The sequence below is a fragment of the Strix uralensis genome, chromosome 13 (genome assembly GCF_047716275.1).
Source record: "Strix uralensis isolate ZFMK-TIS-50842 chromosome 13, bStrUra1, whole genome shotgun sequence".
Taxonomy (NCBI): Eukaryota; Metazoa; Chordata; class Aves; order Strigiformes; family Strigidae; genus Strix; species Strix uralensis.
This window is the reverse complement of record NC_133984.1, coordinates 180,564-193,903: the sequence shown is the minus strand read 5'-3', so window position 1 is coordinate 193,903 and position 13,340 is coordinate 180,564. Positions and strand designations below refer to the sequence as shown.

The 13,340-nt window shown below is 57.0% G+C and overlaps 1 protein-coding gene across 1 annotated transcript in view; it reads left to right on the top strand.

Moving 5' to 3' along the window:
* LOC141949235 (uncharacterized) overlaps nucleotides 1-13,340 on the top strand; it is an 82,781-nt gene that overhangs the window by 53,886 nt on the left and 15,555 nt on the right. Inside the window, exon 3 of the mRNA XM_074882589.1 lies at nucleotides 5,354-5,549. The gene's annotated coding sequence lies outside the window, so the exon portion shown is untranslated. The remainder of the gene's footprint in view (nucleotides 1-5,353; nucleotides 5,550-13,340) is intronic.

The following is a 13,340-nucleotide window of genomic DNA, read 5'->3' as shown; positions in this document are numbered from 1 at the left end:
GAGCAGGGATTTGGAGGTGGTTTCCCCTGTTCTGAATGCTTCTCTTTCAGCGCCTGCACGGTTCTGATGTAAAAAGTGGAAGTGTTGAAGCCTGAGCAGCAGGCCCTGAGCCGAAGCTGCTAACTCAGTATGTAATCATTAGCGAGATACGTATGGAAGACGTAGCTATCTTGAATGTATATTTATCTTTCTTTGTGTGTGGATAAAACAACAGGGTCATGGAGACCGTTGTCTGTCGCTGTGGCCTGATGCGAGACCTTGCGCCTAATGCAATTAGAATTAGATAAGCCGAGGAACTCGCTTAGCTTCTCCCCTGAGCCCTGGCCAGGCTCTGGGGGAATCTAATGTGAGATTGAAACCAGATATTTCCGCTCAAATCAAAGGTGCCAGCTATTCTGGCTTGCTGATTTTTGGGTATATAAGGCTGGACCCGCTCACAGCGACTTTGGAAGCCTCACCTACGGGTGGACGCACCGCGTAGGACTTCCCACTTGCCGGGAAAGGCTCTCCAAATCCTCGCTGTAACCGGGGCTGCCCAGCGCCTGCGGGTCTGGATGATGGGAACGGGTGCAAGTGGTGATGGGTCTTTCTTAATCGCTATTCCCTCTCTCTCGGGTAGTAATGATTTGATGCATTACCCTGTATTTTCCTGTTTGTTTGAGTGCACTATTCTGTGTTTTCTTACTGTATGTTTTCTGTATTATTCTGTTACATTATTTAGTTATTTCTAGTAAAAGATGCCTGCGCTTTTCATTCTGGTGTCTGAGTTTAATTGATACCCCTAATCAGCAAAACAGGGGGAGATCAGGTGGCGGTTTCCAGAGACGAGGTTGGTGGTGGGACGGTGTCGCCGTAGGAGCGATTTTATGTTGGTTTGGCTTTGGGCTGAGCTGTAGCCGGCGGGGCGCTAGTTCCTGGCAAGGGGATGGACGGGCGAGCTGTCGGGGCCAGCCAGAGACGCGGCTGCACGTGTTCCGCACGGGACTGGTGTGCAGAGCAAAGTGGGGAGGGTTTCTGAGAGCGGACAAGGCCCTGGCCTTCCCTGACTGTCTCGGCCTCCATCCTTCTGCATCTCGAGGCTGAGGAGGCCGTCAGTAACTGCAGTGTTCCCATCTCCTTCCGAGAAGCGCTGCAAACCTGCGCCTTAGGAAAGTCAAAAGAAAGCGTCACCGTCACGAACTTGTGAGTTTGAGTGCCACTTCCACAGCGAAGGTGTTCGTCGGAGTGGACTGGGGTCAAATTGCTGCCCAGTTGGGGGCAAAAGCAGGAAAGGTTCCTTTTGAGAAATGCAAGGTGCTGCTACCGGTAAAGGTGTAAACGATCGGCACGACCGCTTCACTTCTTAACCTTCTATTTTAATGCCGTTAAATTTGAGACAGACCCTGGAACGTGCCTGAGCGAGTTGCCAAGAAGTGCAGCACACCCGTGAGCTCCGTGAAGGAAGTGAAGCAGCAGCAGCAGCTGCCACTCCACAACCATGGAGTGTTTTCCTCCACTCCCTCCCCTTCTCCTGAACTTTCTCTAATAAAACTTGAGCGGTTCAGGAAGGGTTTGCCCTGCCTGTGCCCAAACTTGAGGCAACGGAGCCCCGTTGTGCTCATCTGCAGCTCAGAAGTTGTGTTGGCAGGTGAGTGCTGGCGAGTGGGAGTGGAGGTGGCCGGGGGCAGTATCCCCCCTCGGGGGGCAACATCCCCCCTCGGGGAGCAACTCTCAGAGAATGCCCGGGAACCAACGACAATCACGTGTCAGGCTAACGCTTTCTTTCCCTAAAAGGCTGCAGAGCCTGGCTGGCTTTTTTCCTTCTTTCCCGAAAGCCTTGCAGGTGTGAGTGACGGGCCGCCGCCCGAGCACCTCATGATGTCAAACGCAGTGGAGAAGTAGCTTGCACTTCCACCAGGATCAGTCTTTCTCCAAGAGTTTCTTCAGATCTCGTATGTAGCTAAAAATCCCAGGTGAAGACTCAGTTACCCTTCAGAAATACCAATTACGATTCGTATTGCGGTAGCGCTGAGGAAACCAGTGCCACGTTCCATTTGACATGGACTCACCTACAGAGATCATCCCTGTGCTAAGTCCTTAAAGACATACATGCACGAGACCCAGACAAGGGTCGTTAAACCCTTTTGACAGCTGGGGAGCCAAGGCAGAAAGGCGCGCGTGCTGTTACTAGCGCTCCCGTGGTAAAGGTTACACTGCTCCGACCAGCTCTTCAGTATTCTCTGGTTTCTTCCTCTGCCCCTTGCAGGCGTTCGACAGTGTCCTTTATCCCTGAGGTAACCCCTCGGGTTCCCCATGTTTGTTGTATTTCTGTTTAAGTATTTTCTCAGGTTCATGCACTCGTGGTCGCCACACGCTAGTTCTGGGGTCTTTGCCCAGTTCAAAATCACATGCTCGTATGGCTTCTTGTCGTGTTACTGACAACAGTCGAGGCAGTTCAGCCTGAGCAGGGACTGTCCTCGTTAGTTGGCAGTGCTCACGATCTTCATACTATGTCTGCATTTCATTCTCTTTTGGGGAAAGAAAAAAGTCATGTCTGCGCATGCGCCGCGGTGGCCCTGGGAGTGGCGGACTGGCAGCTCCTACAGCGCGAGTACCCGGTGCTGGTCGCTATAGTTACCGCAGGGGGGAGGGTGGGAGCGTGGGCCGGGCTGGATGAGCCCCAGCGGCGGCAGTGAGGCTGTGGGCAGCGGCCCCTCCGTGTCCTGGGAGGTGCTGGAGGAGGAGCCGGTGCGATGCGCGGGAGCAGCAGAGAGAAGGTGAGCGGGGCCGCGTGGTCGGTCGCCTGGCGGCTGCCGGGTAAAGCCGCAACGGGGTGGGTGCCGCGCGGTGCGGCGGGACCTACAGCAGAAGCCGCTCCGGGTCGGGGCCGGTCGGCGGCGTCGCTTCCCCGGGCCGTGCTTGGCCGGGCTTCCAGGTGCGTGTGCGACGGAGGGGGGGGTGGTGTGAAGGTGACCTTCACCTTTCTTCACAGCTGAAAAATCACAACCCAAACACACCTCTTACACCCTCCCCCCCCAGTATCTCCCCCAAGTCACTGTCACCGCCCGGACCCTATTCCGGGACTGCACCTTGCCGCGGGTCACTGTTTCCGCCCGGACACTATTCCAGGTTGCACGCTCTCCCTGGTCACTGTTTCTGCCCGGACCGTATTCGGGGTTGCACCTCGCCGCGGGTCACTGTTCCCGCACGGACCCTATTGGGGGTTGCACCTTGACGCGGGTCACTGTTCCCGCCCGGACCCTATTCGGTGTTGCACCTGCCCCGCGCACGGCCGTACGGATGGTCATGCTCGGATAATTCCGCCCCCCCCCGCGCTGTCGGCGGGTGCTCGGGGCGTAAAGAGCGGAACGGCAGCGCCGGTGCCGATCTACGGCAATAACGGTCAGTGCTTCTGCCCCTTGCCCTCTTCCAGAGGCTGCACTGAGGACACGCTGCCTGGCCTTAATCCCGGTGCTGGTCGCTAGAGTTACCGCGGGGGCGGGGGGGAGGAGCGTGGGCCGGGCTGGAGGAGCCCCAGGGGCGGGCAGTGAGGCTGCGGGCAGCGGCCCCTCCCTGTCCGAGACGCTGCTGGAGGAGGAGCCGGTGCGAGCCGAGGGAGCAGCAGAGAGAAGGTGAGCGGGGCCGCGTGGTCGGTCGCCTGGCGGCTGCCGGGGAAAGCCGCAACGGGGGGTGCCGCGCGGTGTGGCGGGACCGGCGGCAGAAGCCCCTCCGGGTCGGGGCCAGGCGGGGCAGCGGCGCTTCCTGGAGACGCGCGGGGCTGCGCTCGGCCGGGCTTCTGGGTGTATGGGCGACGGGGGGGTGGGAAAGCACGGTGTCCCCGTAGGGTCAGAAAGCCGGGACGGCCGCCTGTGCCAGTGTGGGAGGCGCTGTAGTCACGTGATCGGAGTTTCCGGTCGGCCATGTTGGCTCCCCGGGGCACGCCGGGAGCTGTAGTTTGTCGGCACTTGGCTGCCCGGCAGCTGCGTCGCTGCCGGGCGCGCGCGGCACGGCACAGTCCTCGCTACCGGCGCGGCCCCGCGGCGCTGCGCGAGGGGCGGTTTTGTGGCGGGTTCGTGCGGTTTCCCGCGGGCTGCCCGCAGCTCCCCCAGGACCGGTGTGCCCGTGCCCCGGCAGTGCGCATGCGCGGTGGCGGCCCCCGGAAGTGCTGCAATCCCCAAGCGCTTCCCCAAACCTGCACGTGGGGTTCTGGGAGTGCAGGGCTGTGGGGTGGCTGCATTCCCCCCCCAACCCCTCGGCATCGCCCGTGGGGACTGCGGAGGGGGTCAGAGAGCAGACGGGGTGAGCTGTGCTGTGGGCCTGAAATGGAGGCAACGTTTTGCCTTCCTGTGGCTTGAGAACAGACGCGTGTGGCTGATTGAGGGGCTCAGAAACAGACGGAGTTGTGTGGCTTTGGGCTCAGAAACAGAGGTCAAGTTGTGCATTTTTGGGACTTGAGAAGAGTCTCAGCAGGCAGGTTTTTGGGCTCATAAAGAGGCACTAAGGCAGCTGGTTTGGGGGCCAAAAGCAGAATGCAGTTTGGCTGGTTTTGCAGGCAGGTGAGAGGCGGAGGGTTGTGGGAGGGCCCTGGGGGCTGCGGGGGAAAGGAGGGGGTGGGTGTCGGGGTGGCATGGGACCCCGAAGCTTGGGAGGCCGGCGTGCACCAGACCAAACTCCACGTTTGCGGTGTCTGGCTGCACACTGTCTTGCAGGTGATGGAGAGGAACCTGGTGAATGCGGGAGCATCCCAGTGAGATGATGTGCTCCTGATGAGGATGGATTCTGGAGCGTGCTCTCTGAAAGGTAAGTCAAGGGGCAAAAGCTGTGGGTAGGGTGGGGCCAGCAGAGGCTCTACCATCAGGGCTGTGGAGAGGGCTATTTAGGCTTCCTTAAGTCTGTGGGAAGAGAGCAGGGTCTGTCCCACAGGATGTGCATGTTCTGGCCTGTGTCAGTGTCCTCGTGTCATTTGTGGTGTCTGTGTTCTGTCTTGTATGCGGTGCCTTCCCCACATCTCTGTGGTACCCCGTGGGCTCTCTGCACGGCGCATGCACCTTGGTAGGCGTCCATAGGGTCTCGGATACCTTGCTGCTTTGGAAAAGAGCCCGTTGAGCACTCCCCGTCTCGTGAGTGGAGCTTACGGTGTCTTTTGCATCACAGATGTTTGTGGAGGGTTGCCTTTGTGGAGGAGATCTGGGCCAGAATGACAGCTCTGCTCTTCAGAGTTCTGTTTCCATAGAGGTCCCTCCCCTACAGCACTTCACCCCCCGTGTCCTTGTGGGCCTCGGCCTTAAAGCCTGGCTCCTCCCACGTCGGTTGTTCTGGTTGTGTATTGCACTGCAGCACTCGCTGTCGGTTTTGACTACGCCTTGCTTTGCAGGGCTTTGTGTTCTGCAGGTGACACAGGGCCATCTGGATCCCCAGAGAAAATCCTTGAGCGAGGTTTGCTGGAGCGTACAAACGCAAGCGAAGGAGGAGTGGGAGCCGGGCCCGTTGCGAAACATCTTCCTTGGCTCCCGGTTAGGAAGGCTGACACCGTGGGGCCGTGTGGAGCAGCGATGCTGCCGAGGCGCACGGTGAGGCAGTTCCAGGGGTGGGTTTAGAATGGGGGTGATCTGCCACTGTGGCAGGTGGGCAGTGGAATGGATGTTTGGAGTGAGGGGTGGATCGAGTGGCTGTTGAATGAGCGTCAGTTTCTGAATGTGTCTAACCTTGTGTGTGTGAAGTTTTTTTCATTTCAGGTTGTATTTAATGTTGAGATAGTAAATGTTTTTTTAAAATTGTGTTTAAAATAAAAGCCTAGCTGGGGGTTCGGTGTCTCTCTTACTCAGACAGAACCCTTCCTCAGGCTTTCTCTGTGCCCCTGAGCTCTCTCACAGTCTTCACTGTTGTCTTGGATGTCTCCATTCAGTCGCTCATCCCCTGGGGACATCTGTACGTTGCTGGAACGCCTTGACTTTTGCACTGTGTCCCAGAGCCGCCCTCTGTCTCTCTTTCAGTCTCAGCACCCTGCTCCTGCTGTCACCACGCCTACTGAGGCCAACCTTGTGCCCCGCAGCCCTCTTTTGGCACCGTGGCGCACTCTGCACCCTCCTTCCTCCCTGAGACCCTTTCCTGATGCCACCTTTCATCTGCAGAACGCTCGCGTTGTCCTCTGTGCTAGCTAGGATACCTACCTGGTCCCCTGAGGACACCTGCAGTTTCTTCAAATCCCCTCTGAACCTCGTCATGTCCTTGAGCATTCTTTTGGCTGTCCTCCTCTGCTGCTGTCACGATGCCTCCTGAGGTCTTAGATGATCCCTGCAGCACACTTTGAGCCCTGTAAGTCTCCTCTGGACTTGTTTTGTCGCAATAGCACCTCTCCTAAGATCTCTGTTCCCAAAAAAGAGCATTCTTTTTCTTCTTTATGCCACCTAGGATGCCTCCTCAGACCTTCTTTGTGTACCACAGCCCTGTTTTAGCTCTGTAGCGGGCTTGGATTCTCTCTCATGCCCTCAGAAACCCATCCTCAGGTGTGTTTGTACCTCAGAGCACTCTTAATCATCCTTTGTGCCATCTAGGGTGTCTCCATTTGGTCCCTGCCTCCTGACGACATCTATACCTTTCAAATCCCCTCTAGACTTCCTTCTCATGTCCCTGAGCCTTCTTTGGTGCCTTTGGCCCGATCAGGATCTCTCTAAGGGTGTCATGATGCCTATCGATGCCTTCAAGGATGCCCCTAGCAGACTTCTAGCTTTGTAGCAGACTTCGCAGCCATCTCATTCCCTCAGAGGGCTTCCTGAGTGTTCCTGCTATCTGTGACCCAGCCCAGTCAGTCTGTCCTCCCTTCCCTCTAGCCGTGCCTCTGTTCGTTCCCTGGCCCTCTGATGACGCGTTTCCTTGGTTCAGATCCCCTCGGGATTTAATCGTCATGTCCCCAGTCCTTTTTCTGTCTCTCTGGCTCCCTCGGGACAGTTCTCCTCCCAGTCACGATGCCTCCCAAGACCTTCCTTGTGGTCCGGTTCCATCCTGTAGCACTTTAGGTGGGGCCGTCTTTGAGCCGCACACGAACTCATTTGTTCCTCTGTGCTAGCCAGGATTCCCATGTTTAGTTCCCAGCCACCCAAGACCATCTGTACTCTGCTCAGGTGATCACCCAAGTTCCTCCTGGTTGTCCCTCAGCCTTCGTTTATCCATCAACCCTGCCCCCACGATCCCTCTCCTCACAGTCGCAGTGCCTGCTGAGACCTCCCTCGATCTCCGCAGCACCTTGAGGCACTCGATCTCCTTTTCTCTCTCTCTCATTCTGTCAGAGCCTCCTCCTTTCTTTGCTGTGCAGCGCTCCTTTTTCTTTCTCTCTGCCATCGAGGGTGTCTCTGCTTGGTTGTTCTCTCAGTCATCTGTAGTTTGCCCAGATGCCCTCCTGAGACTCCAGGGCCCTCGCTGTGTCTGCAAGGCTTCTTTTCTTACCGTGCTTCCTCCTAACTCCTCTACTCTGTATAACAGTGTCTTCCGAGTCCTTTTGCGTACGCCACCCCACTCTTGTGGCACTTCAGCTCCCTTTGGATTTTGGTTTTTGGCGCTGTTCAGAGCACTCTTCTCTTACTGTCTGGCGTGTCAGCCTGCACACGTATGTGGGTTGGAACTGCCCTGCCTGGGGGCACAGCGATGTCGGTCAGGGGAAGAATAGCACTAAGAGTCTGTAGTTAATGTTGATTTGCCTGGACTGTTTAGGTACAGCCCGTACAGCCCCCTCAGAGCAAGCAGCCCTCAGCAGCAGGCAAGGATGTCACGGGGATGATCGGAGCTATCTGGGAGAGGCTGCGGGAGTGGTAGTTGAACAGATGGAATCTCAAAGGTGTTAAGGCTCGTGTGTGTAGGGCTTAATGCTGTTTTGTTTCTATGTTTTTTTTAATGGCAGGCTGTAATGAGACCCTAGACAGTGTTCCTACATGGAGTCAAGAACTCTGGAATTGTTAAGCTGTCACTCAGCATCTAGGTGACTTGCTTAAAAGTTTTTTTCAGATCCAGAGGGACAATATATGCACCAAAGAGTGACAGAGGCAGCAAGCAGGTCACTGTAAGAAGGTGGGTCAGCGTGTGGTGTCGGAGGAGAAGACGTGACTGGTTGCTACATGACTGGCTTATCGGTTTGGGGTTTTTTTTGTTTTGAAGGTGCAAAGCAGGATATCGGCACCGGAGGTGACTCGGGCAAGGTGAGACGAGTGGGCTGAAGTAGCAGTTATTTTTCATGTGTTGTACTGTTGGTGAAGCTAGAAGCATCTCCTGTTGTCTGTGTCTTACAGGTGGTACCCAGGCCTCGACGTGGGCGACCAGTAAATGTCAGAGGCAGGGTGGGTGAGCGGCCAAGGTAACGGGACAGGAGATGGCAGTCGGTGTGGGCAGGCTGCAGGTTCAGCTTGTGCCTCTCGCTTTGGTTTATGCAGGTGCCACATGTAGGCTGGGAGGGGCGAAGCCGCGTGCCGCTGAGCAGTCCAGGACAGCAAGGCAGTTGTCGGCTGGGTCAGGGTTTCTGTGCAGAGAGTCACGTGGCAGCTCGATGAAGCATTTCTCTTTGGTTTTGCGGGTGCCGGGCAGGCTGCCTTTGGAATCGGATGAGCGTTTGAGGTGAGCTGGGTGTTAGAGAGGAGGAGCACGGTGCTGGTGATTTCTCGCAAGCACAGTGGTAGCTCTGTGTCTTTTGGTATCGTAGGTGCCACGGGCCACGCTGGCCGCAGCGTCCGACACTGGACCCTGCACAGAGCAGCTGAGCGGAAAGCCCTGTGGCTGTTGAGGTGGAGGGTGTTGTGGCAGAGGTGTGTCAGCTGACGTGATGCTGACTGTTGGCACTGGTTTTTTTTGCAGATGATGAAGAGGAACCTGGCAGCTGCAGGAATGTCCCGGTTAGCTGATGTGGTTTTTGTTGAGGATGGATTCAGACCCCTGGCTCTCTGAAAGTTGAGGGATGAGGGACCGGTGCCCTACAGTGTCTAATCTTGACTTCAGTTAGAAAGAGACTTTACAAAATGGAAACCTTTCTCAAGGAAGTTTCATTTTATGAACTCTCCATCAGAGTGGATCTTCAGAGATGATGTATTTGGCAGTAGTACTCTTGGGCGGTGCAGCTGGCCCGACGTCCCTGCTAATTACGGAACACACCAAACCCGCCCCCCGCCTTGTCAAGTTTTCTTTGTGTATTTTGGAGATAGACAGTCTAATGGTATCAGCTCACAGCTGGGCGAGTTCAGGGAATGCAAAAGGAAAATCAAATACTTACACATCTAATAAAAACGCTTCTATAAGCATATGCCCACCTTTACACTAAAGAGTGAAGGACTGAGCTTTATTCTTTATTCTTTGTTTTAGCCTTTAAAGTTTTACACTTCACTTCTGATTTTATTGACCGAGCAAGCAGGATGTGCAGCAGCAGCAGCAGCAGCAGCAGCAGCAGCGCAAGGGCCGCGGCGGATCCGTCAGCCGCAGGTTGTGATGACGGTACGACCTCGTCCTGCAGCCTCGCAGGGTTCCCTCCCTGCAGCCCTGCTGTAAGGACGGGATGAGACATTCCGACACCAGCAAGAGCGTTTGTTTTTATGGGCACGATGTGCTCGGGATCGTATCGATCAGCCTTGCTGGTGATTTGAGGAGTTGAAATCGCTCCGGCCTTGCCAGGGTGTGTTGTATGTGGAGCTGACCTGTTCACGCAGAGTCCTCCCTGAGCTCCACTGCTATTCCGTCCCTTCTTCTGACAGAACTTTCTTCTGTGATAGTTTTTCAAGATGCTGGAATAGGATTTGGGGTTTTTGTTTTTCAGGTGTGTTGTCAGCATCTTCTGATGCTCGACAGGTCCCCCCGGGCCAGGTTTGCCTGGCAGCCGCTAACCCCCTGACCGTGGGGCCAGCCCTGTGTCGCTGCCACGGCACAAAAATACCCCAAGCACCCTGATTCTGGTCTGCAATGGGAGGAAAAAAATACAGGGTTTTTTGGGGAAAAAAACTTCGATTTGGGGCTCCTGGGAAAGCCAAACCTGCCTGGCTTGGTGCAGCTGGAGAGCAGAAAACCCACCCTTTTCATGCACAAAACCAAAAATCACCAATTTTGATGTTGTGGAGAAGTGCTGAAAAAAACCGAAGTGGAGTATTCTGGAAAAGCAAAAACCTCCAGTTTCTATTACAGAAATAAAAACCCCAGACCCAATTTGGGGAAAATCTGGGGTGTAGACGGTGGCTGTTTGAGGGGCATTGCTGGGGGTTCTCTGGTGTGAATTATGCGGTGAGGGTCAGTTCTCCAGAGTGGATCATCTGTTGGGGTTCTCCCAGGTGAGTGGTTAAAATGGCTTATTGCAGACCGTTATTGTCGCATGCGCATTGGCGGCGGCAATGTAGTGCTTGTTGCTGCCACCGTGTAGCCAAAAGGGGTACTGCAGCCCTTTATTGGTGCATGCGTATTGGCGCCGCCGCTTTCGTGCTCGTTGCTGCCGCCGTGTGGCCAAAGACGGGTACTGCAGCCCGTTATTGGCGCATGTGCAGTCTGGCCGCCGCTTTCGTGCTCGTTTCTGCCGCCCTGTGGCCAAAAGCAGGTACTGCAGCCCGTTATTGGCGCATGCGCATTAGCGCCGCCGCTTTCGTGCTCGCTGCTGCCGCCCTGTGGTCAAAAGCAGGTACAGCAGCCCGTTATTGGCACATGGAGAGTAGCGCCGCTGCTTTCTTGCTCGCTGCTGCCGCCATGTGGTTAAAAGTGGGTACTGCAGCCCGCTATGTGTTCATGCGCATTAGTGCCGTAGCTTTCTTGATCGTTGCTGCCGCCCTGTGGTTAAAAGCGGGTACTGCAGCCCGTTATTGGCGTATATGCAGTCTCGCCGCCGCTTCCGTGCTCGTTGTTGCCGATAAGTGGCCAAAAGCCGGTACTGCAGCCCGCGATTAGCACAAGCGCCAATCGCGGGCTGCAGTAGCGGCTTCTGGCCATATGGCGGCAGCAGCGAGGAAGAAATCGGCGGCGCCAGTGCGCATGCGCCAATAACGGGCTGCAGTACCCGATTCTGGCCACAGGGCGGCAGCAGCGAGCAAGAAAGCGGCGGCGCTACTGCGCATGCGCCTATCACGGACTGCAGTACCCGATTCTGGCCACAGGGCGGCAGCAACGAGCAAGAAAGCGGCGGCGCCAGTGCGCATGCGCGAAAAACGGGTTGTAGTACACGCTTTTCACCACAGGGCGGCAGCAACGAGCAAGAAAGCGGCGGCGCTACTGCGCATGCGCCAATCACGGGCTGCAGTACCCGATTCTGGCCACAGGGCGTCCAAAAGCAGGTACAGCAGCCCGTTATTGGCACATGGGGAGTAGCGCCGCTGCTTTCTTGCTCGCTGCTGCCGCCCTGTGGTTAAAAGTGGGTACTGCAGCCCGTTTATGGGTTCATGCGCATTAGTGCCGTCGCTTTCTTGATCGTTGCTGCCGCCCTGTGGTTAAAAGCGGGTACTGCAGCCCGTTATTGGCGTATGTGCTGTCTCGCCGCCGCTTCCGTGCTCGTTGTTGCCGATAAGTGGCCAAAAGCCGGTACTGCAGCCCGCGATTGGCGCTTCTGCTAATCGCGGGCTGCAGTAGCGGCTTCTGGTCAGACGGCGGCAGCAGCGAGCACGAAAGCGGCGGCGCCAGTGCGCATGCGCCAACCACGGACTGCTGTACCTGTGTTTGGCCACATGGCGCAGCAACGAGAACGAAAGCGGCGGCGCCAGTGCGCATGCGCTAAAGACGGGCTGCAGTACCCGATTCTGGCCACAGGGCGGCAGCAACGAGCAAGAAAGCGGCGGCGCCAGTGCGCATGCGCGAAAAACGGGTTGTAGTACACGCTTTTGACCACAGGGCGGTAGCAACGAGCAAGAAAGCGGCGGCGCTACTGCGCATGCGCCAATCACGGGCTGCAGTACCCGATTCTGGCCACAGGGCGGCAGCACCGAGCAAGGAAGCGGCGGCGCCAGTGCGCATGCGCGAAAAACGGGTTGTAGTACACGCTTTTGGCCACAGGGCGGTCAAAAGCAGGTACAGCAGCCCGTTATTGGCACATGGGTATAGCGCCGCTGCTTTCTTGCTCGCTGCTGCCGCCCTGTGGTTAAAAGTGGGTACTGCAGCCCGTTATTGGCGTATGTGCTGTCTCGCCGCCGCTTCCGTGCTCGTTGTTGCCGATAAGTGGCCAAAAGCCGGTACTGCAGCCCGCGATTAGCACAAGCGCCAATCGCGGGCTGCAGTAGCGGCTTCTGGCCATACGACGGCAGCAGCGAGGAAGAAATCGGCGGCGCCAGTGCGCATGCGCCAATAACGGGCTGCAGTACCCGCTTCTGGCCACAGGGCGACAGCAGCGAGCAAGAAAGCGGCGGCGCTACTGCGCATGCGCCAATCACAGACTGCAGTACCCGATACTGGCCACAGGGCGGCAGCAGCGAGCAAGAAAGCGGCGGCGCTACTGCGCATGCGCCAATCACGGACTGCAGTACCCGATTCTGGCCACAGGGCGTCCAAAAGCAGGTACAGCAGCCCGTTATTGGCACATGGGGAGTAGCGCCGCTGCTTTCTTGCTCGCTGCTGCCGCCCTGTGGTTAAAAGTGGGTACTGCAGCCCGCTTATGGGTTCATGCGCATTAGTGCCGTCGCTTTCTTGATCGTTGCTGCCGCCCTGTGGTTAAAAGCGGGTACTGCAGCCCGTTATTGGCGTATGTGCTGTCTCGCCGCCGCTTCCGTGCTCGTTGTTGCCGATAAGTGGCCAAAAGCCGGTACTGCAGCCCGCGATTAGCACAAGCGCCAATCGCGGGCTGCAGTAGCGGCTTCTGGTCAGACGGCGGCAGCAGCGAGCACGAAAGCGGCGGCGCCAGTGCGCATGCGCCAATAACGGGCTGCAGTACCCGATTCTGGCCACAGGGCGACAGCAGCGAGCAAGAAAGCGGCGGCGCTACTGCGCATGCGCCAATCACAGACTGCAGTACCCGATTCTGGCCACAGGGCGGCAGCAGCGAGCAAGAAAGCGGCGGCGCTACTGCGCATGCGCCAATCACAGACTGCAGTACCCGATACTGGCCACAGGGCGGCAGCAGCGAGCAAGAAAGCGGCGGCGCTAGTGCGCATGCGCCTATCACGGACTGCAGTACCCGATTCTGGCCACAGGGCGGCAGCAACGAGCAAGAAAGCGGCGGCGTCAGTGCGCATGCGCGAAAAACGGGTTGTAGTACACGCTTTTCACCACAGGGCGGCAGCAACGAGCAAGAAAGCGGCGGCGCTACTGCGCATGCGCCAATCACGGGCTGCAGTACCCGATTCTGGCCACAGGGCGTCCAAAAGCAGGTACAGCAGCCCGTTATTGGCACATGGGGAGTAGCGCCGCTGCTTTCTTGCTCGCTGCTGCCG